Below are 27,739 nucleotides of genomic sequence, written 5' to 3'. Positions count from 1 at the left end.
CTGCTGGGGATCTAAGAACTGAGTATCTCCTAGGTTAACAAGTGAACCTCCTTTAAAACCCCTTGTCCCTCCAAATCAAGAGAGTCACAACCTTTGGGCAGAGTCCCTGTGTTTCTCCTTTGTTAGCAAAGCAATAAACCTCCCTTTTTCTTTTTCTCAAAACCCTGTTCTCATTATTAAATTGGCATTAATTGGCTTCAAGGTCAGGAACCGAACTTTCAGTTACAAATTTTGATACCCCCACCCCCCTGGAAATTTTTGAGAGCTGACTACTGAAGTGTTAGGAGATGGAGCATGCCTGGGGTGGAATGGAACCAGAGGAGCTAATCCTGTAAGTAAAAGGAGGGACTGAGGGACTCCCAGCAGCTGCTGAAGCCCTGTTTCTTCGGGGAATTCCCTCCTTTCTTCCTTGCACTGTGAGGATTATGCCACCTCTGTCTTCTTAAAAAAATGGAAAAAGAAAAAGGGGACACTAAATGCAGTAAAGTCGCCATGGAGACTCTTGATTTTACATTTCAGGTTGCCCCTCTGTGAAAACATCTGGTACCCTTGTGGGGACATCTATAGTGCCACTGGTGTAGGAGATTTTTCTCTTATCTGCTCTGTTTTAAAGGTTTCTGTCTGTCAGCCGTGGTCTGGAGCTCCTTTCTGTCTGTCTGTCCTGTGTCTTTGTTTCTGGCCCTTTAAGACATGTGCAATAGTGTATTGATATCATAAATTGTTTCTTGGGAATGATCTTTGCTGAAAGTGTGTCTAAACGATGATGTTTTGTTGTAACAATCTGGTATCTGAATGGGTTTTTGAAGCATTGCACAATCTTGCAGTTAAAAGTTGGGTTTAGGTAATTTTTTAGTTTATGATTTCAGATAATTTATGCCAGAGAACTTAAATACTTAGAATGGAAAAAAAAATAACTCTACTTCCAAGTTGGCAAGTTACTTCCCAATCATTCAGTATTTTTCACCAATTTTGAATTGGATAGCCTGGGAAAATGTCACTGTGTACCAGTGCATTAATTTGGAAAACGATAGTAAATCATAGTATGGTATCTGTTGACAAAACAAGATGTAAAGATATAAAATTTTGTGAATTGTATCTTAAACTTGTATCATTATTTTCAACATCCGAACCTGAAAATTATGACTTATGGTTAAAATGCCTTAGGCCTGAGGTGTCTTCTCAGAATAGCAGTTTTTCCCCTGCTCCTTCCAGACCTCAGCCAGGACTTATGTTGAAATGCAAATGAAAGAAGCCTGCAAGCTCAGTATGAGACTGATCTGAGGCCTTAACAAAAAAGGTAAATTGTATGGTATTTACTAATTACTGGCCAGTCATTTTTTTCTAGGATTCTTGTTTTTTTTTCTTCTTCTTCTTAGATTCTGTATTTTTTTGAGCTCATGATTTCGATCCTACAGACATAGGTTAATGTTTTTCTGATCAGTTCTATCTTTGACCAACTGTGGAGTTTTTGAAACATTGCAATGGAGATTTCATCTGTGAAAAGCTACAAGGCCTTTACTATTGTTATGTGTGCACACTTGTGTTATGTGTTGTATGTCTATATATATATATATATATATATATATATATATATATATATATATATATATATATACATATGTCTGTATCATATATATGATATACAAATTAACATATATAAGAAGCTCTCATAAAAACAAAGTTTAAAAAGTGGATCCAAAGATTTAAATCATGTGATTTAAATGGCTCAATTTAAATTGGATAAACAGATAAAATAAATGTCTTTAACTTTAAGCTTACATGTTTTTCTAGGTGTTCAAAAAACTCATAAAATATTAATGTCTATAAAATGTCTAATATGCCTTGGTTCTAGGATTTTTCCTTCAACAACAACAAAAAAAATGGCTAGCACTGTTCAACTCACTTGTCTAATATTTTGATAAAATAAGTAAAGTAAATTTGATATGGGTTTACTCATTCATAAGTACTTTTGTTACATATCTGATTAATTTACTAAGGTCTGTATGAGTTTGTTTTTACAATCAGTCATGTGTTAAAGAGACAAAAAATTCTTAAAACATAAGTTTACCCATTACATTGTGTTTATTAAGTTTTATTTTTTTCTAGAGCAAGCAACCATAAAAATTAAACAACTGGTTAAATAAAAACTGTTATTTTAGAGCATTGTACTGTCATTTTTTTAAAAGCTAAACTTGGTTAATATAAAAACATCAATGTAATTGTGATGCTATTAATGTGCTCATATCTTCCAGGTATACAAGTCTGTAAGGGAGAAACTTTAAAAGAGCATATATCAAGCTAGTGTTCTGAAGTTGTATGGTAAAAAAAAAAAATATATTGGGGATTTATTTACTGGTTATCAACAAGATATGTAAAGTTTTATGTTACTTTTTACATTGGGGAACAATTTAAATGTATTTTTAAGTTAATGAGAGCCTAAATTATGTAAAGGTTAAAAACTTTTTTAACCTTTCTTTAAGCCTTTCTTTAAATCATGTTTTAAATGTGATATCATATGGCGTTAGCTAATGTTCATGTGACCTAAAACAATTTATGTAAACTATGTAAAGTGATATTTTAAAAGCAAATATCAGCTTTAGAACTGGAACACTTAAGATTTATAAAGAGCCGGGCCTTACCTGAGTTAAGGCTCTGTGTCCCATCTTACTATATGTGAGAATGACTACAAAAGCAGTAGGCCAGATTTTAGTTCATTTAAAGTTATGTTCAAAAGTTGTTTTTTATCTGTCAAGATTACTAGGATCTCAAACAGGGGATATAATGTATACCTCAGCCAAAATTCAGGGTAGCTATTAAATGAACTAAATGTTTTTACTCTTGTTAATTTTATTTTGTAATTTCCTTATAAGTGATCTAAAGATTGCCTGTTAGTGTTTTACAGAAATTTTGCATTAAGAACACAACATGGATTAATTTAAGATAATAAGCCATCACCTAAAAGACAGATAGGATAATACATATCCCATTTAATAAAAAAGATAAATAATTGTAAAGTTATAGACATTAAAGCCCAGTACTCTTAATATAAGGCTGTTAAAATTTATTTGTTGGATGTTTAAGATTAAGTTTTAAAATGTTGAAGGCTTGTGAGGGAACTTCTGTACAGTGACATGCTCCAGCTGCTGCAACATTTATTCAGTACTCATGGTCTTTGTTTCTCTCATAGAAGCACCCATCCCCAGATGACTTTACAACCTGTTCTTCCCCAACCAGACTTCAAACCGAACTGACTTCTAAAAGGAAACTCATGTCCCTCATGGCGTGCCTCCTCACATCACCCCCTCAAGGCTCAGAAGAAGCCAAAACAAGCGATGCACCTCTTCTTACAACAATGGAGCCAAAAATAAATAGACTGTCAATATAAGTAATTAATTAAGTCAGATCAAATCAGGGAGACCAGTTTTGGGTGAGTTCAAAAAATGTTGGAGACTGTTACCTGAGGAATTAAAATTCCCTCAGTGCTCTTCCCCTACCCTATCAAAGATTTGAAAGGGATACATAAAAAAGCGGGGGGAGTGATAGACCCAACCTGATCTTTTCTTAAAATTGGGAGCTATCTCGCCACAAAGCCATGAAAAGATAATTTCAGCTTTACTATAAATTACTGCAAATTCTGAACCTGCTTGGAATGCCTGCCTGTGCCTTGAACTCACCCATGCCTGGCTCTCTGACCAGATTGCAGCCCTCTCTGAAACTTTAGTGATGCCTCACAAATCTTGGCCTTCCCTGGCCAGATAACGACCTTCTCTGAGGCTCTAATGACCTTCATAAATTCTGATGTTGGGGTCAGCAAAAATGTAAACTACCATTAGTGTTATGCTCCTCAGAGTTTTGTTGTCTGCAACTTCCCTTTGTGTAACTTTCTGGGCTATAATGCTGGGATGCAGGAAAGCTTCGGGTCTGTCTTGTTCCCGCAGTTTTGGGTGGGAGAGGCAGCCCAGCTGGTCGAAATAATAAGCTTGCTTTAATTTGATTTTAATTGGAGTCAGTGGTCTTTTCTTGTTTCCTGGTCTAACACCACCAGACACTGAAAACAATTATGAGGAGTTCCTGGCCACAAATTTCAGTTCCTGACATTACCAGTCTCAGTGGCTTCAAACAGCCTCCCTACCCAGTCTCAAAATAAGAACACACACTTGCCATTTCCTGGCTTTCAGTATGCTTAGTGTCCCTGCTGTAGTTTTTTCAGCTCCTGTGTAGCACAGAAACCTGGGGCTCCAGATCTACAACAGGAAACATAGAAATGGATTCAAAGAATGGCAGGCTCCAGAAACACAAGGACAGGAGAATGTGAAAGCCCACCCATCATCACTGGCTCTGTGTTGATTGGACCATTCTCACCTAAGAGAGAGATTGGAAAGGGCTTCAGGCACTTCCTCCAAACTGAGGCTGGTAGGTTTACTGTTTGAGTGACAGTAAATTGCATTCAGACCAGAATCAAGTCGCAAAGACTGGTTCTTGGTTGCTCTTATTGTTGATAAAGGACTGGGGATCAACCATGTGCTGTGGTGCATGACTGTAATCCCAGCAGCTGGACAGGCTGAGGAAGGAGGATTGTGAGTTCAAAGCCAGCTTAAGCAATAATAAGGCATTAAGAAACTCAGTGAGACACTGTCTCTAAATATAATACAAATAGGGCTAGGGACGTGGCTCAGTGGTCATGTGCCCCTGAGTTCAATTCCCAGTAGAAAAAAAAAAAAAAAAAACAATGGGGATCAGATCAAGAGGTACTCACTGCAGAGCCCCATGACAACAGATTAATACATTCATGGATGGATAGACACATAGATAGAGTGTTGGGACAGGGTCTCATATTCTCCTGCGATGGCTTTTTTTTTTTTTTAATTTGCTGTGAATTGCATTAAGTGCTCAGGACAGAATTATTTCATGGCAGAGTTTCCTCCAAATACATGGATCCAGCACAGACAGAAGTGCATTTGTCATGTATATAAGGATAAATCAATTCATGAATACATATGTGTATATTTTTATAAAAAAGAAATATTACAATTACTTTAAATTTTCTTTAATATTCATGTACTCTGGTCTTATGAGAAAACAGCTTGAGATTTCAACTCATTATTAATTCCCTGAGGCAGTAATATCCCCACTCCCCTATAAATTAGGAGACACAAGTAAAATGCTAAAGTTTTTAGTATTAACATTAATAAAGAAAAAGAGGTGGAGTGTGCCAGGTCTCTAGATCTGTCAGTATCCCAGACCCTAGAGTATAAGTAACTAAATAATAATTATGATTTGAGACTAATCATAGGATTTTGTCTTTTTTTTTTCTTCTGGTATGGGGTACTATGAGAATATTAGCACAAATCACAGGCATTTATGTCTGTGTGTGTATATATATATATATATATATATATATATATATATATATATTTCATAACTTAATACAGCCCATCAACAGAGTCAACTTTAGATTTAAATGAAGAAAAAGTAAATCACTATTGCCAAGGTCAAGCCCCAGTAGGGATCAAGGGATCCTGAGGGACGAGTGGTGTCTGGTGCTGAAGGATAAGTAGCGTCTATGACAGAAAAGGAGACAGGATGATGGTTTCAAGTTATGAGCAGCCTTCAGAAGGATCTGCTGCCCCTAGAGGACCTTTATTATTTTTTTTGTTTGTTTGTTTTACAGGGTTTTTTTTGGTAGTTAATGGGTAGCATCAAAACTTCTTTGGTTTACATAACTTTCAAGAGTTACAATCTTTTCAAACATATATTAATTATCAAAGATATTAAGCACATTATATAAAATTTTCCTGTAACTTTGCCAATCATGATTAAGCTTTTACATTTTCACCTCAGTCCCTAGGGGCTCGAATACAAAACTTGACTACCTGTCTCTTGACCTATTATTATCTTTTAACTTTAAATCATACCTATAATTATTCCATTGACCTATAAATTTAAAATATACTTATAATTATTGGTAAGCTTTCTTACTTCTAAAGTTCCAATAAATAACACTAAAACAGTGAAAGCCTATTTCTTAGAAGCCTACTACTCTGAACTGTCTCAAAAATATATCTATATTAATTTTACATTATTTTGTTTTTAATTTCCAACTAATTTCCTTTGTTCATATGACCTATTTAACCACTTTCTTAAAAGAGTTTCTTTGATCATTGTTCAAAGCACACCAATTCTCATGTCTTTGTGATCTTTAATTAAAGGGCAGGCTCTGCACCTCAAACCATTTGTCATTTATATTAACTATTTTTTTCCTATTTTCTTTTTTTAAATTTATTTTTTTAGTTTTCGGCGGACACAACATCTTTATTTGTATGTGGTGCTGTGGATCGAACCCAGGCCGCACGCATGCCAGGTGAGCGCGCTACCACTTGAACCACATCTCCAGCCTTTGTTTCCTATTTTCATCATGAATTCCTGTGTAAAGTAAGAGAGTATGTTAGTTGGAGGAATATATGTCACAAAAGTGTGACTTTAGGATTGGGGGCTTAGAGTAAATTGTTAATCTTTTCTCAGGAACCTTGATTTGCAATCTTTTCCCCATAAACTTCTTGAGAAATAAAACTATTTTGTGTCCTCAGAGATATTGAAACACATCTCAGGGCATGTCTTAATTGTACCCTTAGTCTCATTCTGGGAGTTTTCCTGCAATCTCAAGTAACACATACTTTTATTATTGATTGATATATGCCCTTTTATTTATATCATGAGTATCATAAACAAAACACTTAACATTCCTTATGGTTCCAGATTCCATATGGTTCTGCTCTGCCACAGCATCCCGCAGTGTGACTGTGTCAGTGGGTTCAGGAACACTTCACCACACTATCTATAAGACACCATATGACTTCATATGACTTCTGTGAACCTTGTGATTGAATCTTGGCATCCAGTCTATAGTATTGGAATAGTTATGTATCACTGGATATTAAGTCATTGTATAACTTATTGGCACATTTGAACCCTGAGCCAAATCCCCATCCCTATTTTATATTTTATTTAAAGAAAGAGTCTCACTAAGTTTCTTAGCACCTGATGTTCACTGAAGCTGGAATTCAACTCATGATCCTCCTGCTTCAGCCTCACAAAATACCGGGATTGATTTCAGCGTGCACCACTGCACTCGGTTCTGTTCACATATTTAATGCCAGCATTCCCTCTCTGCATTGTCAACTATTTTGTTTTTTCTATTCAACATTCCAAATAAATGCAATATTTCTAATTTTTTGAAAAGAACTGCATTTCAGTTTAAAGATTTTGCTTTCTCTCTGTGAGCATTTTACATGGGAGAAAAGAAGACAAGTAATTTGAAAATTTGAAAAATAAAAACAATGTCTGTCTCCTCCCTCTGTCTTCCCAGGCACAGACACCTTATCCAAATGTCTGATTTAAAATTTTTCTTTTATTATGTTCCTGTGTGATGCATCCTCATTCTAACCTCCCATATTGTGTTAAATGGGGGTTTCATAACTGCCTGATAAAATTGTGAAGAGATATCATATCTAAAGTCTGTTGAAGTGTCTAGTGAATATCGTTCTTTTTTTTTTCTTCTAGAGAGCAGTATAAAGTATGAAGTGAAGGCACTCAAGAAAGTCTCTGAGAGCCCTTCGGATGTCAATGATCTTTTAGTTATACAGGGCTGGGACCCTCTGGGAAACTGAGGTACTGTGAAGACCATGCCCCTTAAAATGCAGATTTTTTTTCAATCAAGACATAAAGTTCTCAAACTTATCGATAAGAGTAGCAACCAATTAGTTTATTAGAAGTGATGTGAAGGAGGAAAAAGATGACACTCTGAAGAGAGAGAATTTTCTCTCTGAAAAGAGAACATGTCTCTCTTGCATTCCAGTTTTCTTGGAGATCTAAACAGAGATTCCAAAGGGTCCTTCCCAGGTACAGTTCTTGATTTTGTACTGATAGTTAGGATAACGTAAAACTCTCAAGTATTCACTGCCATGACAACTTTAGGTTAATTAGATTCATGCTCACCATTTCTAAATTAACTCATAAGCAAAATTGTTGCATATTTTTTGGTTAGTAAGAATTACCCTTGTTTCTCTGATTTTCAGAATCTGGTCTTTAACAGAGTCACAAAATTCTCCTGTTTAGAGTAACATAGGTTGCTCTTATAAACATTATTTTGAAACTGCATTTCTCCTGCAGATAACAGTTTGTTAAGGAATGTGACATATCCTGTCCAGCTAAGCCAGAAAGGATGCAAGTAAATTGCTTCATAGAAAATAAAGAACGGGGTCAATATGTTGGTCCTATTCATTTCTTTCTTTATTTGTTTGTTTGATTATGGTATTGTGTGTTGAAACCAGAGCTAGTCTACCACTGAGCTACATCGCCAGCCCTATATTTATATTTTATTTAGAGACAAGGTCTCACTGATTTTGTTAGTGTCTCTTGGAGAAGTTACTAAGACTGGCTCTAAGTTCATAATTCTCCTGCCTCACCCTCCCAAGCTACTAAAAATACAGGCATGTGGCACCATTACCAACCTACCATTTATCTAAAAAAAATACTTCAGTTTTTTTTTTTTTTTTTTTTTTACCAGGTTCTGTAAATAATACTATAATGAAAATAGACATGCAGTGTTTCTATGATGTAATAACTCCAGTATTTTTTTAAGATACATACCCAGAATAACTTCTAGTGGAACATAAGCCTTTTTTAATTTTAACTTTCTGAAGAACCTTAATACCATTTTCAAAAATAGCTTTATTCAATTCATATTCTCACCAATATTTTTTTTTCAACTGAGTCTTTGTATATGATGCTTGTATGCTCTGGAGTACCTATTATCTTTCAGATTTTTAAATTTTACTTCTAAATATTTTATTTATGTTTTGTCAGTCATAGATAGACAAATTACTTTTATTTTATTTATTCATTTTTATGTGGTACTGATTCTTAAATATAGTGCCTCCGATGTGCTGTGCAAGCACTCTACAACTAAGCCAGAACTCCATCCCCAGTCTGAGATTTTAAGCATAGGCATTCTGACAACACTGCACAAAGTGCAGGATATTTTTTATTTGACTTATACTTTAAATTACTGATGCAAGTGTGTTAGATTCCAGGCTTTAAGTAGCCAGAGGAAGAGTGTCCTGTAAATATTTTCTGTGATGAAATGAAACAAGAATCTGCAATTTGTAAACTTTGTTAACACTACTGCTGAAAATTTTTGTCTTTGGAAGTGTTACAAACAATGCAAATCCAATGGCTTGAAATATATAAAGATTTGCCCATGCTCGTCTCTATTGCTTTTAGCAATTGAAAGTTTAAGATACATTCCCTTGAACAGAAGTTGCTAATGTTAGACATTCAGTGCATGGAGAAACATATTCTGAAAACCTACTGGTAGGCCTGGAATTATTACTGGGGTAAACAAGGGTAGGTCAGGGCTCAGAAAGTGCTCAAATCTTACTGAGTCTATCAGGAGATTGATTAATTTTCCCCTTTTGTACCCTTTATTGAATCAAGAGTGAAGTAATTCCTCCAACAAGAGAAGTTAGTAAAACCACTGGTAAATCTCTTTTTGGGACCGACTGACACCTTTGAGATGTAATTTCTCTGCCCTGACTTCAGGTTGTGAAACAAATCAAAAGACTTACTTGGTCATAGAAGAAAACCACTTTGTAATTTTCACACTTATATTTCACTCCTTCTTTAACCAGTGGATAAGTTAAGATAAAAATCACAGAAAATTTTAAAGTCAGTTTATATATTATCTCAATCTCCCCTTATTTAAGGTGCCTTCAAACTTGTAGGAATATTTCTCAAATATGTGGCACTTCAGTAAACAACTCAAATGTCCACGTGTACCCTAGCTTTTTCTACTCATTTGATTGTAGATATTCTTTCACTTGTCCAATGTATGTAAATCTCAGAACTCATTTATGACTTTGTCAAAGTAACACACATAACATGAGTAAATGTGTATTAATATATCAGTAAAGAAAGGGTGGGTTAAAAGCCTTCTATTTTGCTATATTTCTGTTATGGTCCAGCTGTGACGTGTTCCCCAAAAGCTCATATGTGAGACAATGCAGGAAGGTTTGGAGGAGAAATGATTGGGTCATAGCTTTAAAGTCATCAGTGAATTCATCCCTGAATGAATTAACTACGTGGTAACTGAATTGATAGTGTGTGGCTGAAAAAAGTGAGAATTGGGGATAGAGCTTTGGAATCTAAATTTGTATATTCTCCCAAAAATGAATCTGTCTCTTTACTGTTATCAGTATGTCAGTTGATTCCCTCTACCACACCCTTTTGCCATAATGTTCTGCCTCACCTTGAGCCCTGAGAAATGGAGCAGTATTCTATAGGCTAAGACTTTTGAAACCCTAAGCCTGCAAATAAACTTTTATTCCTCTACAATTTCTCTGGTCAATTTGTTAGTCACATTGTTGAAAAAGGCAACTAAAACAACTTCTAACTTGATCTCTCCTTAATATCTGCTCTTTCTGATGAGTTTGAACCCAGTACCTTACATATTCTGCAAACAAACGCTCAGGAAAATGTGACCCATCTAACTTTAGATTGTATTGTATTATCCATTTACTTCTAGTGTTATTTTTGATATGGATAGGCTTAGACCATTTTATTTATCTTAAAAATACAAGAAATTACATGCATATGGATTCATCTTTGTGTTTGGTTCATACTATGACTCCTTGGACTTCAGTATTGTATTATACATTTATTATATACATCAGTGTCTCTTAATGATACTAATAGTTCATTTGATTCTCTGAAGCATAGGTTTTGGAGGTATTTCATATATACTTTTCATTAAATGTAATTTTTTTTCTTTAGTCTCTTTCTTTTAATAGAGAAGCATGCTGAAATTTCTTTGTTAATGTTTTTTTTTCTTAGTTGTAATCATAATAACTTTATTTTATTTATTTACTTTTAGGTGATGCTGATGATTGAACCCAGTGCCTCACATGTGCTAGGTAAGCACTCTACCATAACCCCGGTCCTACATGCTAAAATATTGATGAAAATGTTACAGATTTCATTCAAGGAAAATTGTTTTCTTTGTAATGATGTGTAGTATCTAAACACATGTGTGTAATTGGGTTTTTTATGTCCTAATTCAAGTTTTTATTTACCAGTAAATTCTACATATTTCCCTTTAAAATGTATATGCAATGTGTGAAGTAGTATCCAAATGTGACCTTTATATAATACTGATGTGGTGTTTTTTACTGTTTGTTAGGCTGAATGTAGTGTGGCAAAAAATGTGTCTTGACAGTAGAAACCACTTTACTCACACTTTATTATTTTCACATTTCTTATGTGCACATTATATTTTCTTTCACCTTAGAGATTTCAACTGTATGGACCATGCAGCTCTTCTTTTATATATTATTATGGTTTTTAAGAGCAGTCATATTTATAAGTTAATGTTACTGGTGGGGAAGTGTCATGTCCTTCAATAGGCACACATTTTTTTACAAAAAGATAGCCACTTATAATTAATCTGTAGTTCATGAGAACTTTTCACTCCACATTTTCATGAATACTGTTTACTTTTATGTATTTGGTTATATTTTATTTTTTATGAATACTGAACCCTTAGATATCACCTGTATAAAGAGAATATTCAAGTTACTTGACTGTTCTTCTCTTGATGTCCTTGTCTTTTTCTTCCTGAATGTATTTATTCATGCATCAGGCAATTTATCTAACCTGTTACTTTGTACCATTTAATGGTATAACTTCATTTATTGATTATTTTAATGCCCAATTTATTAATTTGTTTAACATTTTGTTTTGTGCAACTTTGAAAAGAAATAAGTTTCCCATTGCTGTGTGGTTCTTATGACTGAAATCAAGGGTGCCTTTCCATTCAAAACTAGACTCTAGTCTTAATATTATATGAGACAGAGTCTCAATAAGTTGTTAATAATCTCTGTGAAATTTCTTTTATTATTATTGTTATTATTATTATTATTGTTATTATTTATATGAGACAGTGGAATGCATTATAATTTTTATTACACATGTAGGGCACATTCTTTATGTCTCTTGCTGTATACAAAATATATTCACATCATTTTGTGTCTTCATAAATGTACTTTAGATAATGGTTTTCATCAGATTCCACCATAATTGCAAACCCTCTGCCACCTCTCTTCTCCCCTACCCTGCTACCCTATCTAAAGTTTGTCTATCCCTCTCATGCCCCTCCCTACACCACTATGAATCAGTCTCCTTGTATTAAATAAAACATTCAGCATTTGTTTTTTGGGGATTGGTTTTGTCATAACTTCTTAAGCAGTTGATATTATGAGCAGCACCAACACATTCACAATAAAACTTACTTTTTCTTATAGTAACTATTGAATGTTTTATAGTTACATATTGACTATCTTTGAAAGACTCATTATGTTGCACTAAGCAAGATTAAAATCACTTTGTGTGTGTGTGTGTGTGTGTGTGTGTGTGTGTGTGTGTGACACAGATACCCCATAGATATGGAACTTTATTTAGAAAGGATGGCAATTTTCTACTCCTCAGCAGTGGAAACTTTCATTTTTCATTGTCTAATTGTAAAGATTTTTTTTAAAGATTCTGTTTTAGGGATGGGATTATGGCTCAATAGTAGGGTGCTCACTTAGTACATGAGAGGCATTGGGTTTGATCCTCAGCACCACATTAAAATAAAATAATAATAATAAAAAATGATTTTGTGTCCACTAACAACTAAAAAAAAATAAAATTCTCTTTTTGGTACACTGATCTCTCTAAGTTTATAACATAAAATAATGTGTTGCATAGTGATCTTTTAGTCAGTGATGGAATTTATATACAACAACAGCTACAATATATTGCCTAAGATTGTAGTAGTATACAATCTAAATGTCAGTATACAGTATGATATTTGCAAAAATAGCAAAGTCATTTTGAGTGCATTTTTTAGAGTGTATGCCTGTCTTTTAATGAGGCATTTTTATACACATACTATAAATTACAAGAACTGATATAATTTTTGTATGACTGTTTTATCTCAGATTTACCAAAGCATGCATGAAATTTTATTTGTCTATCAAAGATCAAGAATTTGACACCATTGACACATTAATGGCCATTACTGGAGATTAGTTTATTTTGAATATTATATTATTGTTGTTGTTGTTATTATTATTATTATTATTATTATTATTATTATTATTATTATTATTATATGGTATTGAACTCAAGGGCACTGAACTCCTGAGCAACATTGCCAGCCTTCATTTGCATTTTATTTAGATATAGGCTTTCAGTGAGTTGCTTAGCGCCTCCCTTTTGCTGAGGCTGAGTTTCAACTTATGATCCTTCTGCCTCTCCTACCTTGTTAGTTTCACAAGATTCTTACCTGCTTTTTTCTTTGACATCACATGCCTGCTATCCTCTCATGCTATTCATTGCTGGACTCAGCAGTTTCAGATATTCTCCTTTTCACATTTTGACACCATTGTTAGCAGATCCAAGATCTTAAATTAGATAGTCCTTAATACACAGTTTCTCATTTTGACTCCTTGGTGTTCATGTTCATGAAGAACTTGAAAAGTGTTCAACAGATATCTATAAATGGTATAAAATGTGAAGAAAAAATCTATAAAAAAGTTAAAACAATCTGACATTTTTATTTGGATAAATAATAAATTGTGAATTAAGGTAGCACCAGCACTATCTTATGGAGAAAAGTAAGCATCTTCCAAGAAAGATAAGAAAAAAATAATGAGAGAAACAATAGAATAAAAATACATTTTTACTTTGAGGAATTGATTTTTGAGAACTTTCCAGCTAAATCTGGCACATAATTTTATAGGGGTAAGAGACACCCATGAAATTGATGCCTCACAAGTATCTAAACAACCTCATGGTAAGGAAACCTTTGAAAGTAATACCTATAAAGCATGAGAATGAATCAAAGAAGGGTGATGAATACTCCTCTGTAAAAGTGCTTATATAATATAATGTTTCATTGAATCCTAATGTAAATGATTATTTGTGTGTATAGTGACTAGATAGTACTTTTTTCAGATGTACAAAAAGGGTAAGATGCTGATTAAAGTCACATCTTCTAGCTAGAATCATATGGAAGAGAACATAATTAATTTATAGAAAGAATGCTGTTTTATTTTTGGTCCTATTATTTATTTGTATTTGAACTTAATCTTCCACTAATGTGATATGCAACTCAAAATAATAGAGTTATTTCTCTGAGTCCCTCATTTCTTGACTACAAAATGACAAAATTTAGATTATGTCATTTCTTATATTCTTTATACCAAAAATCAGAGGGCTAAAGGTTACTTTAACTATACTTGGAGTTGGGGTTTTGGCTCAGAGAAAGAGCACTCACCTAGCATGTATGAGGAACACAGTTTAATGTTCAGCTCCATACAAAAATAAATAAATAAATGTATTGTGTCCACCTACAACTAAATACTAAATGTTAAAATTACTGACTGATCTTTACTCAGACAATAATATTTTAACTTTACATCTTTTATAAACAATTCCATGAAGGGGCTGGAGTTGTGGCTCAGAGGAATATCACTCACGTAGCATATGTGAGGAAATGGGTTTGATTTTTTGCACTACATATAAATAAATAAAATTCTATAAAAAATACTCCATGACACACATCAGAAGAAAATGAGACTATTTATTTCTTAACAAATATTTAATAACACTGACTTCTCAGGAGAGTTTTGGTTTACACTTAGACCAGCACAAAAAAATTCCAGAGTTCTGTCAGAATTATGATTCTTTGTCTTACAAAAGTAGAGGATATACTTCGATCAGTGTATATACTTTTTGTTAGCTTAAAAAATAACTTTTTACTATGTAATTATATACTATTCTTAAGATTCATGAATTTTTGGTGGTTGTGCCAAGATTAAATTATAAATAATGAATTCTACATTGGAAAAAATTATAAGGTAGTATTTGTTTTAAAAAATTGGTAAACTGGGTAGTCATGGTGGTGCATGCCTGCAATCTCAGTGGCTTTGGAGCTAAAACAAGGAGGATCACAAGTTCAAAGCAAGCATCAGCAATGGCAAGACACTATGCAACTCATTGAAACTGTCATAAATGAAATACAAAATAGGGCTGGGAATGTGCCTCTGAGTTTAATCTCTACGACCCACCCCACCAAAATTGCTAAAATCCCAGGAGCATGCCTGTCATACCACTGGCTTGAGAGGCAAAGGGAAGAGGATTATTAAAAAAAAAAAAAAAAAAAAAAAAACAGGCTTAGAAACTTAGCAAAACCCCACACAACTTTGTGATAACCCTTTCTGAAAATTAAAATAAATAAATAAATAAAATTTGGTGGATGTGACCCAGTGGTAAAGTGTCCCTGTGTTCAATCCATAAATTCTCCAAATGGTAAACTAACTATCATGCAAATGAAAACAACAAAATGTATTTATATTTTTAAAAATCATTTTGTTAATACATACATTCCATTTTCAGATGCCACACACAAGCCACCAGATATCTAAAAACAGGCTTTATATTAAAGTTATGAAACTTGCAAATGTCTCTCAAAACTAGATCAAGACTTCTCAGCAGACTAGACACTTTCTATTGAGCTGCTTGTGCTATCACTTGGATGTTTCTTATCTAAACTTTTCCTAGATAAAAAAAAACCTGCAAAAAAATGTAAAATGAACAGTGATATCCTCCATGCAAGCCTCATAGATATGCACACATATATGTCTTGATATTATATATCTCTTTTTGACACTTCATAAATTATAACATGTTAGTGACAAATTGAATGGAAGAAACACTTTATAATCATATGTCATGGGTGAGCTGTATTTGGTCCTGTAAGGAACAAGATTTATCTGTTAAAAAATTAGGGTTACTACTCTCTGAACAGAAGGATAAGAACTGTCATGAAATTCAGATATCCCAATGATTCACTGAAGACAATTTATTTATTTATTTATTTTAGGTACCAAGTTTTCTCATTTCTAACCAATCATCTGGACATGTCTCAACTTTTTTAATCTCTTTTTGTTAGACTTTTAATCATGCAATGACATGATACAGCGATTATGTCACAAAGAGTGATAAATGTATCATGGCAATCCCCATTTCAAAACCGTACAATGATATCACCATTCAGATATCTGTGACTTGTGAATTTTTACTGTAGAAATTATAATTGTTTTAATGTAGGGGACTGAGCATTCAAAACTAATAGTCACATTTTAAACAAATCCATCAAATTAAAAATTATTATTAACTTTTATTAGGAATTTTGATTTGATATGCTCTAATATTATTATTAGAGCATAATGATTAATTTTATTAATAATTAAATAATAATAATTAATTTTATTGTTTTAAAATTTTAATACATTTACCTAGTTAAAATACATTATTTCATTCACATTTTAACATATTACATATGAGCAACTATGGTTGCAAGAGTTTTTTTTTGTTTGTGAGTTTGTTTTTGTGTTGTTGTTGTTTTTCAGACAAGCCTTAAAATGAAAAAAAAAAAAAAAAAATAACTGAATTGGCAATTTCAGGTGGATTTCCCACAGACAATTTTTCACAGCAGAATTAATTAAAGCACTGGGTGATGGTCACCGCATCCAGACATCATTTTCAATATAGACCTAGAACATTATCAGGAGAACATGTCAAGATTTACAACATCAAACAAGGGTTAGATATAAACATAGATATTAGGCCAGAGTAAAGAGCTCATGAATTACATCTTGGAGCATTTAAAGTAAAACAACTGAACACATACTTTAAAATTTAAATGAATACATAAATTAAGACTGAAATATTTCACAAAAATTTTATAACTGAAATATTAGATCATTATTTCATGCAGAGCTACTTGTAAATTACAGAGCAGACATCGATTGGAAATGATCCAAATGCTAATGAAAGTTAAATGATAAACCTTGTTCTAAAAGATAAGCATTGCAAATCTAAAAATAAAAAATTCTCAGAAATTTGAATTATTATGAGAGGTATGAGAGGTGACATGATGCTGCATGTGGAAAATTCTACAACAGACCTATGTGACGGGGTCACAGTCAAAACACAGGTGCATTAAATTATTTTATGAAATTACCTTCACACCATGTATAAAAACTATCGGCAAATTATAAATTTTTGAAAATTACAATGCCATCCACAAGATATTTCTGTCTCTCTGACTCTTTTTTTTTAAAAAACATTTGTCTCTTTATTGACAAAGCTTCCTCCCAAAACATGTTAATATATGAGCATCTTTCATATCTTCCAATTTCTTTTTTTTTAAAGAGAGAGAGAGAGAGAGAATTTTTTAATATTTATTTTTTAGTTATTGGCAGACACAACATCATTGTTTGTACGTGGTGCTGAGGATCGAACCTGGGCCACACGCATGCCAGGCTAGCGCGCTACCGCTTGAGCCACATCCCCAGCCCCCTCTCTGACTCTTAAAATAAAGTTATTATATCTAAATCTCTTTGAATATTCTCATTTGAAGCATTTGGATAAAAAATATTGAATTCTAACAAGTAAGGACTTAATGACACTAATGAAACACTCAGAACATGGATAAGTATCAAAATAATTACACTAAATGAAATAAGTTAGACACCAAAAACGGTATTGAGTAGTTTGATTTATATAAGTTCTTGATGATATGAATTTAATGTACAAGGACAGCAGAAGAAGAAGTATTCCTGAGAATGTGGAAATTGATCCATGGGGTATACTTATATCAAAACACACTCATACGTAGGATAAATGTGTGTGCATAATTTTAAGTGTACCTAAATGAAGCTATTAGAACATTTTAGCTATTAAAGCAAACTTTCACTTAGTTGACAACTACTACATTACAAATGTAAGAGTTACCCTTTAATATTTTCTTATGTTGCAAAGCAATCCACATTAGATTTAACTAAAAAAAAGATAAAAACTCTGTTAAAATAAATTGGACACTCCAAACCTTGTGTTTATGAGAAACCAATGGCCACACTGAGCCTCTCAGTTATGGACCTGTGCTCTATGCAGAGCTACAAACACCATCTTCACCATTACTTCAAAACCTTAGAATGTTTTCTCTTGAAAGCAGTTGTGGTGAGCAATAAACTGGTAGCATGCCATACTGGTTTTTCTAATTTATTTATTCATTTCCTTATTATTTTTGACAGAAAGCCTAGTTAGTGTCCTCTATGTCTTGAGATTTGTAGGCCTTGGTTTTATTTGGAGGGGATGAGGGTATAGAGATAATACAATGCTCTTTGGATTTGACAGGGGGAAGAATGAAAAGAGTCTCTACACCCTGTGTTTTCAGCGATGTGCTATAGGAGAACCATCAAATTTCTGTTTGCCATTGTGAAGTTGAGTTGATTTCCCACTTTGGTATAATTTAGAAGATGCAGAAAATGAAGGGGATAATGAGAGGTGCTTGGGTCCATGTTGACTAGGTGGCAGATGAGGTAATGGGTAGAGTTTGCTATAGAGTTCAGCTTATTGCAATAAGTATGTGTGGGTGCTGAGAGACTGGCACAGTATCACTCTGAGAATATGTGCTTTGCTAGTTTGCAGAAATGGGAAAAAAGAGGTTATATATAGCACAAGGCAAGTATATGTGTGAGGTTTCTCAGAGCAGGAAACACACCAGAACTCTGTGTAGGGAACTAGGCAAAGGGAATTGTCCTATGTTCCTGTGTGGAGGGGAGGCTTTTCTGTAGAAGACCAAGCCACCTAAAAATTGCTAGACTCTGTACCTGTACTTTTCCATATTGCCCTTAGTTAACTGTCTCTCTCTTGACTCCACCTGCAAACCAATACTACACCTTCTATGGTATAAATGCCAGTGCATATTCCTACACTAATCACACCTCCCTTTATGAATCTTCCATCATTCTTTAATTACAGTCTGCCCTGAGATAGTAAGGGTGCCATCCATCAAGGCCAGTTCACTGCAAACACCATAGTTTCTACCCATCCCCCACTCATTATCAATAACTTTTTAACAAACGGAAAGTACCTGTAAAGGCTCAGTGCTTTCACTAGACAACACTTGCATGTTCAAAGTCAGTCATATTATCAATGCAAAAAAAAAAAAAAACAACTCAACCACCAAAATCTACTTCTGTCAAATGTTATTATCTTTGAAGGTAGTGTTTTAATTTTCTTTTAAAATGAATTATTAAATTTTTAAGTAAACCTTTATGTATGAATAAGATGTTGGGGATTGCTTAATTTATGACACCACTTAATGACCTAATATTTATGTTATTATTTTTTTATGTATTCATTTTTTTAATTATTTTTTAAATATGACAACATAATGCATTACAATTCATATTACATGTATTTATGCTTGCCTTATGCTCTATATAACCTCTTTTCCCCCCTTTTTTCAAACTAGCAAAACACATAGTCTCAGAATGATACTGTGCCAGCCTCTCAGCATGCATACATTCTTGTTGCAATAAGCTGAACTCTACAGCAAACCAAACCCATTACCTCATCTGTCACCCAGTCAACATGGACTAAGCACCTATCATTATCCCCTTCATGTTATGCATCTTCTAAATTTTAGCAAAAGTAGAATATCAACTCAACTTCCTTCATTTATTACATGTATTGAGCACAATTTTTCATATCTCTGGTTGTACACAAAGTAGAATTATATCTTGTGTGGCTTCATACATGTACTTAGGGTAATGATAATAATTACATTCCACTGTCTTTTTTACCTCTATGCCCCCTTCCTTCCCCTCTCTCCCCTTTTATCCTTTTCCTTATCTGAAGTTTATGTAATCCTTCCATTCTGTTCCCTCCCACATAATGCTATGAATTAGCATCCTTACAGAGAAATCATTTGGTGTTTGTTTTGGGGTGATTTGTAAATTTTACTTAGCATTATATTCTTCAGCTCCATCATTTTTTTCTGCAAAAATCATGATTTTATTCCCTTTAATGGCGAGTAATATTCCATTGTGTACATATGCCACATTTTTTTCCATTTATCTTCTGAAGGACATCTATTATGGCTACACAGTTTAGCTATTGTGAAATGTGCTGCTATAAATATTGATGTGACAGTGTCCATGTAGTATGCTGTTTTTAAGTTTTTTGTGTAAGAACAAGGAGTGGGATTGCTCTGTCAAATGGTTCCATTCCAATTTTTTCAAGGAATCTCCATACTGCTTTCCAGATTGGCTGCACCAATTTGAAGTCCCACCAGCATTGTATGACTTTTACCACACCCTCACCAACAATTATTGTTGTTTTTATTCTTAAATGACTGGAGTAAGATGAAATCAGAGTAGTTTTGATTTGCATTTATCAAATTGCTAGACATGTTGAGCAATTTTTTATATGTGTGTCAATTGATTGGATATCATCTCCTGAGAATTGTCTGTTCAGTTATTTGGCTCATATATTGATTGGGTTATTTGTTGTTTTAGTTTGCAGATTTTTGAGTTCTTTATATATTCTATAAATTAGTTCTATATCTGATGTGCATGTGGTAAGAATTTGTTCCCAATTAGTAGGCTCCCTATTTACTTAACCAATTGTTTCTTTTGCTGAAAAGAACATTTTTAATTGAAATCCATAGTATTTATTGTTGCTTAATATAAATCATAGTGCTCTGAAGTCTTATTAAGAAAGTCAGGCACTAACCAGATAGATTTGGGCCTATTTTTTTCTTTTAATATACACAGTGTCTCTGGTTCAATTTCTAGGTCCTTGATTCAATTTGGGTTGAGATTTTGCATGGTGAGAGATAGGGGTTTAATTTTATTTTATTGTATATAAATTTCCAATTTTCCCATCATTATTTTTTGAAGAGGATATCGTTTTCTCCAATGTACATTTTTTATGCTTTTTGTCAAATATAAGATAGCTCTAATTATGGGCATTGGTCTCTGTGTTATCTATTCTATATCATTAGTCTACAAGTCTATTTTGTTGCCAATACCATACTGTTTTTTGTTATTATTGATCTGTAGCATAGTTTAAGGTCTAGTATAGTGATGCCACCTACTTCACTCTTCTTGCTAAAAATTGCTTTAGCTATCCTGGGTCTCTTATTTTGTCAGATAAATTTCATGACTGCTTTTTCTATTTCTCTGAGGAATGTCATTGGAATTTTGATTGAAATTACATTAAATCTGTACAGTGCTTTTGGTAGTGTGTTCATTTTGACAATATTAATTCTGCCTATTCAAGAAAAAAAATTAGATCTTTCCATATTCTCATGTCTTCTTTGATCTTTTTTTCCTCAGGGTTCTGTAGTTTTCATTTTAGAGATCTTTCAGCTATTGTTAGGTTGATTCCCAAGGATTTTATAATTTTTATACTATTCTAAATTAGTAGTTTTTCTCATTTCCTTTGCAGAGGATTTTTTATTGATATTCAGAAATTCCTTTGATTTATGGGTGTTGATTTTGTATCCTGCTACTTTACTGACTTCATTTACTAGTTCTAGCAGTTTTCTGATGGAATATGTTGAGTCTTTTAGGTATAGAATTATATTGTCAGCAAATAGTCTTAATTTGAGTTCTTCTTTACCTATCCATATCCCTTTAATTTATTTTATTTGTCTAATTGGTCTGGCCAGTGTTTCAAGAATTATGTTAAATAGAAGTGGTGGAAACGGGCATCCCTGTCTTTTTCCAGTTTTTAGAGGAAATGCTTCCATTTTCTGCCTTGGTGTCCTAGAATGGTGCTCCCCAATGTTGTGGCCATTGGCCATGTAATCCATCAAATTGACAAACTCAGTTTTTTTTTTTTTTTTTTTTTTGTCACAGGATCTATATGCCAAAATATCATGTGCTTGAAGCTACTGTATTAGGCAGGATAGACACGGAACATTTCCATAATAGCAAAAATTATTGAATGATGATGTTCTATAAATCACCAGGAGCAAATATTATGGATAATATGACCTATTGAGAGTTCAAATCTAGTACCTTTCAACAAATACCTTGCTAACTGTGTTCCAATATAAATTTTTGTTAAAAAGAATAAATAAATAAATAAAATAGAGTGGTGTGGATACAGCTATCAGGTGCTACTTTTATGAATTCTGTTCTAGAGCATCCACCAGGTTTTACCTGGCCTCTTCCAATCACAGGATTTCAAGCACCTCCCTGGAAGGCCCCCTCCCATTCTGGTAAAGGCCAGTGACTCTTATGGTGTCCTTTTGTCAGAATCCCTCTTACCTTCTAGGCTAATGAGGAAACTAGCCAATCAAGAAACCAATACCCCCGCGACTCCAGATAATTCTTGTGCATGGAAATTCATAGCCATCCTATGAGTATGAAGCTGCTGTCATTGGTACCACACTTAGAAAACCACTGATCCAGCAGACTCCAACATCTAGGACATTGGGGTGTTTTTATAACAGGTCCTAGTAGAACATGACTCAAGCCCACTTGGTTATAAGCTGGGGATGCTGCTGAAATAAGACACAAACCACCACCAACAACAACAATAACAATAACATAAAGCCCTCTACATTTATGTGGAGATTTCTCTCTAAAAAAGACCTTGAATTTTTAAAAATTATCACATCTCCATATGGCTTCTGCCCAATAAACCCCTCAATGATAAACAGTTTTTTTAAAAGAATATTTTCTGAAATATTTTTGAGGAAGTAAAGAGCAACCCACTTGGGAACAGTACAGAATGTGAGCACTTCTTTGCTAGATTATAACATAAAATTCTAATGAAGCTGTGGCAAAGACCCTTCACAGACTTCAAGAACAGACAGGAGATTTCCTCCTGCTGACATGCTCTCAAGTCAGAGCTGCACCCAACTTGGATTCTCCTGAGGCAAAGAAGGCCCACAAGGTCATTGAACTAGCTGTTCCATCACAGGGGGGGAATATATATCATAAATTACCAAATAATACATCTAATAAAACTAATAATTACAAAATGCTATCTTTAACATAGTTTGATTAAATTTAATTTTGAATGAAAGTGTTTAATCTTTAATACACCATATTTATCTTATTGCTGATAGATGAGATTTTACTGCCAGAAAGTGATAATTTAATGCTCTCTGTTAAAGAATGCAAGTCCAAGGAGACTTCAAGCATCAATTATTTATAAGCAGACTTGCTGCTGTGTCCCCATGTAAAGGTAGCAAAACTCCTGTCATGAGGTTGATGCACCCCTGCATCACCTGACCACAATGATCTCATCTGAAAGAGACCAGAAGTATGGCACAACCTTGAACCTCAAGAAATCTTAGAGAGGCAAGGCCACAATGATGTCTTAGAGACAAGTTCATGGAATACTGCATTCATGGCATACATTAAGAGTGCCTGAGTGGCAACACACTATCCCATGCTAGGTTGTGTGAACAGCAAACTACTTACACCTTAGGCACAGCCCTGGGCATGAGGCTATGTATTGAATTCCCTGCTCTTGCTCCATTGCTCACTCCTTGATTGGTCACTGCAGAAATTGCATTGGTGGCTGCCTGTAATCTGCTAAGCTACTGCCTGAGTATATATACATGGTAACTTCACAATAAAATGAGACCTGCTTCCTGCTTGATGTCCAGAGGTCTTGATTAGTGACTTCACAGACACAGTCTCTTCTACAATTTTCCATGAAACCCCTTGCTGGACGAGAAAGAGCCCACATAAACATCAGTACATAGCATTTGTCTTTTTTTGAAGGTTCAAAAAAAAAAATCCTTGTAATGTGACTCTCCTGACCTCTAATGAATGTCAGTATGTTTAGCATTTCCATCACCACATCTTCCATATTTGGATATTTACTCACTTAGTCTTTGTACCAGAGAAGGTTATTCTTCCATTAGAAATGACTGGGTGACCTTTGCTTTTCTTTAAGCATTTATTAGGGTGGAGATAATGAAAAGAACTTTCTGTATCCTGCCATTTTCTAAGAATGACAGTTCCTTCATACCATTTTAAGCAGGAATCAGCTTGTCCATGAGTTCCTTTTTTTTCTTTTAATCTATGCAGAAGGTTTTACTTTTCTTCATGCTGCTTTTCACATCATACCTACAAGTCAACTGATGGAGCTATGCTGAGTGAGAAAAAAATACCAATAAATTGATGATAGGTAGGCCTACCTACATCTTCTATGGAGGTTGTAACAACTGAGTTGTTGTCTCAGATTATTGGGAGAAAATTAATTCAGTTTAAACTCACTAAGCTTGTAATATTTTAGACTAAATTCAATCTCCACAGAGAATTTTAGGTCCTCCAAGGCATCTATTCACCACAGGATTCTGCAAAGTAACCATGGATCCACTAGCTACAACATAAACCAGGGGATCATCCCAAAATTTATCTGGAACCAAACCAAACCAGTAACTGTTCCTCTTCTGCAGGATTCAACACCCTCACCACGAGAGTCATATTCACTAATGAAAAAAAAAAATCTAGTACAATTTTCAACTGCATTGACCATATGCAACTTTGCTTTGATTTTGATCAAAGTATAAATTTAATCACTAATGAAACATTTTAACTGAAAAAAAATCATGATATACACTTTTAAAAATATTTATTTTCTAAATGTTTATTTTCTAGATGTAGGTGGCACAATACCTTTATTTAATTTATATGTGACACTGAGGTTTTAACCCAGTGCCTCACATGTGCTAGGTGATCACTCTACCACTGAGGCAAAATCCCAGTCTCTCATGATATACACTTTGATGTATACATTTTTGTTTAAAATTGTGTTTTGATTCATCCATGTTTTTCTGTGGATAAGCAGCTTACTTATTTTATTTATTCTATTTATTTATTTTCTTTGCACCTGCAATGAAACCCAGGGGCACTTAATCACTGAGCCACATCCCTAGCCCTTTTATCATTTTTTTATTTTGAGACAGAATCTCCCTAATTTTCTTAGGACATTTCTAGGTGGCTGAGGCTGGATTTGAATTATGATCCTCCTGCCTCAGCCTCCCAAGCTTCTGGGATTACAGGCATCATTTTCATGATGTTTAAATAATTTGACATTTTATGAATATTTAAAAAAACGTGCTGAACATTTGGAATCTTTAGTTGTAGGCAAATTTTAAAATGGGCACAAACACTGGTAGGATTAACTAGTTCTTGTGTTCTATTCTATATATATACAACAATATATGATATGATTCAAAATTACTAGAAGAAAGTAAATGTGATAAACAAAATGAGAAATGATAAGTATTTGAGGAGGCAAAATGATAATTACACCATTATTATCAATATATGTGTCAAATTACTATATTGTATGATAAAGATATACTTGTGTCAGACTGGAGTGGTGGCTCAGTGATGGAGCACTTGCCTTGCATGTGTAAGGCACTGTGTGCAATCCTCAACACCACATAAAATAAATAAAGGTATAACAATTATCTACAACTAAACAAAGAAATTTTAAAAAGATATATGTGTAAATTAAAGTATAAAGTTATGAATAGTTGCACATATATATCAAAGTATTTTCCCCAAGATATTTATTAATTCAAAAGAAAAATATAGTAACTTTATAGTGGATAGACCCTTTAGACATCAACTTAACTAAGTGATCAAGGTCATCACCACCAGTAATCAAACATGTTGATGACATGAGCCTCTTGATATGGTGAGCTGAGAAGGATCCAGCACCATTTCTGTGGTATTGCCAAAACTGCAGAGCCTCCCTCTGATCTTGAGAAAAGACAAGGAAACCCACAGTTCTACAAAACACTTGTTCCTCAGTGCTGTCAAGATCATGAAAGATGAGTATAGACTGAGGGAATGTCACCAATGTTAAGGTCTGTAAACAAGTCAGGATGGCGCCTGGCATTTTGCCAGAGGGAGTGGTTTGTGAGGTGGTGCCAGCGAGCCATTAAGTGTGGAGATTTCTTATTGGTTGACTGCTGTATCTAGTTTATGCTAATTAAGATAAGCTGTGTGGAATGTATATATACCCCTCCTGTCCTACAATAAATGGCTCCCACTCCTGCTGTATCAATCTACACAAGTTGTTCATCACCCCCTGGTTATTTTGCTGCAGCCGGACTGCAGCAACCAATTGATCAGGGACACAAAAGAGAAATGACAACTAAATGCAGTGTGGGGTCCAGAATGGGGTGATGGAACCAGGAAAGGATCTTAGTAGAAAAATGGGAAATTCCAATAAGAGCTGTTTTGTTTTGTTTTAGGTACTGGGGATCTAACTCAGGACTGCTTTACCATTGAGCTACATCCCTAGCCCTTTTTTATTTTATTTTATTTTTTTTTTAATTTTGAGACTGGGTCTCATTAAATTGCTTAGGGCCTTGTTAATTTGCTGAGGCAGGCCTCGAATTCCCTATCCTCCTGTCTCAGCCTCCTGAGCTTCTGGGATTACAGACATGCACCACTGTACCCAGCTTCCAATAAGATGTGAAGTTCAGGTGATAGTACTGAACTAAGGATAAGTTCTCAGGCTTGATCATTTACTAGGGTTATGTAAGATGTGAATATTAGGGAAGGCTAGGTGCGGGGTGTACTGAAGCTATCTGTTCTATTTTTCGCAACTTTTCTGTACGTCTAAAATTAGGTCAAAATAAAAGGTTTAAAAAGTTGCCACATCGAAAATTTAGGGCAGATGCCTGGAAGGCCTCATGGGAAATTTCACTGCTCTGCCTGTCTTTGGATTTGAGATTGGGAGACCTCCTGTCCTCAGAGCATTAAAGCACCCACAAAGATTTATTCAGTCATTCTGGCCTATGGTTGGCCAAAGGGCTTATACCTTTAGGCCAGACAGACCCCTTTCCTCCTCTGCAATATGGAGCCCTGAGCCCCCCACCCCACCTTGGGATTCTCATCCTGGCTGGCGGAGGCTGCGAGGTGAGGCTGCAGCAGTCTGGGGAAGGCTTGGCAGGTGAGTGAGAGGGTGCTCCAGAGGGAGGGAGGCTCAGACAGTGGTTAGCTGCAGAGTGGGGCTTAGCAGAGGCGACGGGGAAAGGGAAGGGGGATCTCCTTCTCAAGGGGCCCTTTCATGTTGAAATCAGCCAGCATGAATGCTGGCGGCCCAGGAGCCCAGCCGGGGGAAATGTGAGAGCCCCCTTATGTCCCCTCATGTGACAGTGCCATCTGTGGCTCCCAGCCGGCCAGCCAGGATGCATTAGGAGAAGCGTCGGTGTGCACCGGGGGCAGGGGAGGGCCCCATCAAGACCGTGACCCACTCAGGGAAGGGAGATTTGAAGAAGCAAGTTCTAGACTCTCCTGGTGCTGGAGGGGAGGGTGGACTGGGCATCCTGTGGGCTTCAGGATCAGGGGTTGGGTAATTGGCAAGAATCCAAGAGAAGGCTCTGGTCCCAACCCTCTCCAATGCCCTGAGTAGCCTGCTTCTCGCCAGCTCTGAAGGTGCAGACCCTGCTGACATACCTCCAGGGACAAGGAGCTCACTCTATCCTGGGAGAGTGTAGGGTCCTGGCATTGGTCCCACCTCTGGATTCAGTTTTCATTCCCAGCCAGGAAATCTGCGACATTGGACAGGGGAGTCTGTGGCCCCACCTTCCCTGGTACACTCTCAGCCCAGGAGTGACCCCTGCTGTCCAGACAACCCTGGAGGTGGAGGACCATGCTGGCTAGCTGTGCACGGATTGTGCTGGGTGGCCCTGCCAGCCCCCTCCCCACGCCGCATTCTGTGTTGCTCTCTGCTGGCCTACAAGGTTCTCTTCAAATGTGCTGCCACAGGAGGGAGGTGGCTGAGGCCAACATCT

The sequence above is a fragment of the Marmota flaviventris genome, chromosome 9 (genome assembly GCF_047511675.1).
Source record: "Marmota flaviventris isolate mMarFla1 chromosome 9, mMarFla1.hap1, whole genome shotgun sequence".
NCBI lineage: Eukaryota > Metazoa > Chordata > Mammalia > Rodentia > Sciuridae > Marmota > Marmota flaviventris.
Note: the sequence above shows the minus strand (reverse complement) of the source record.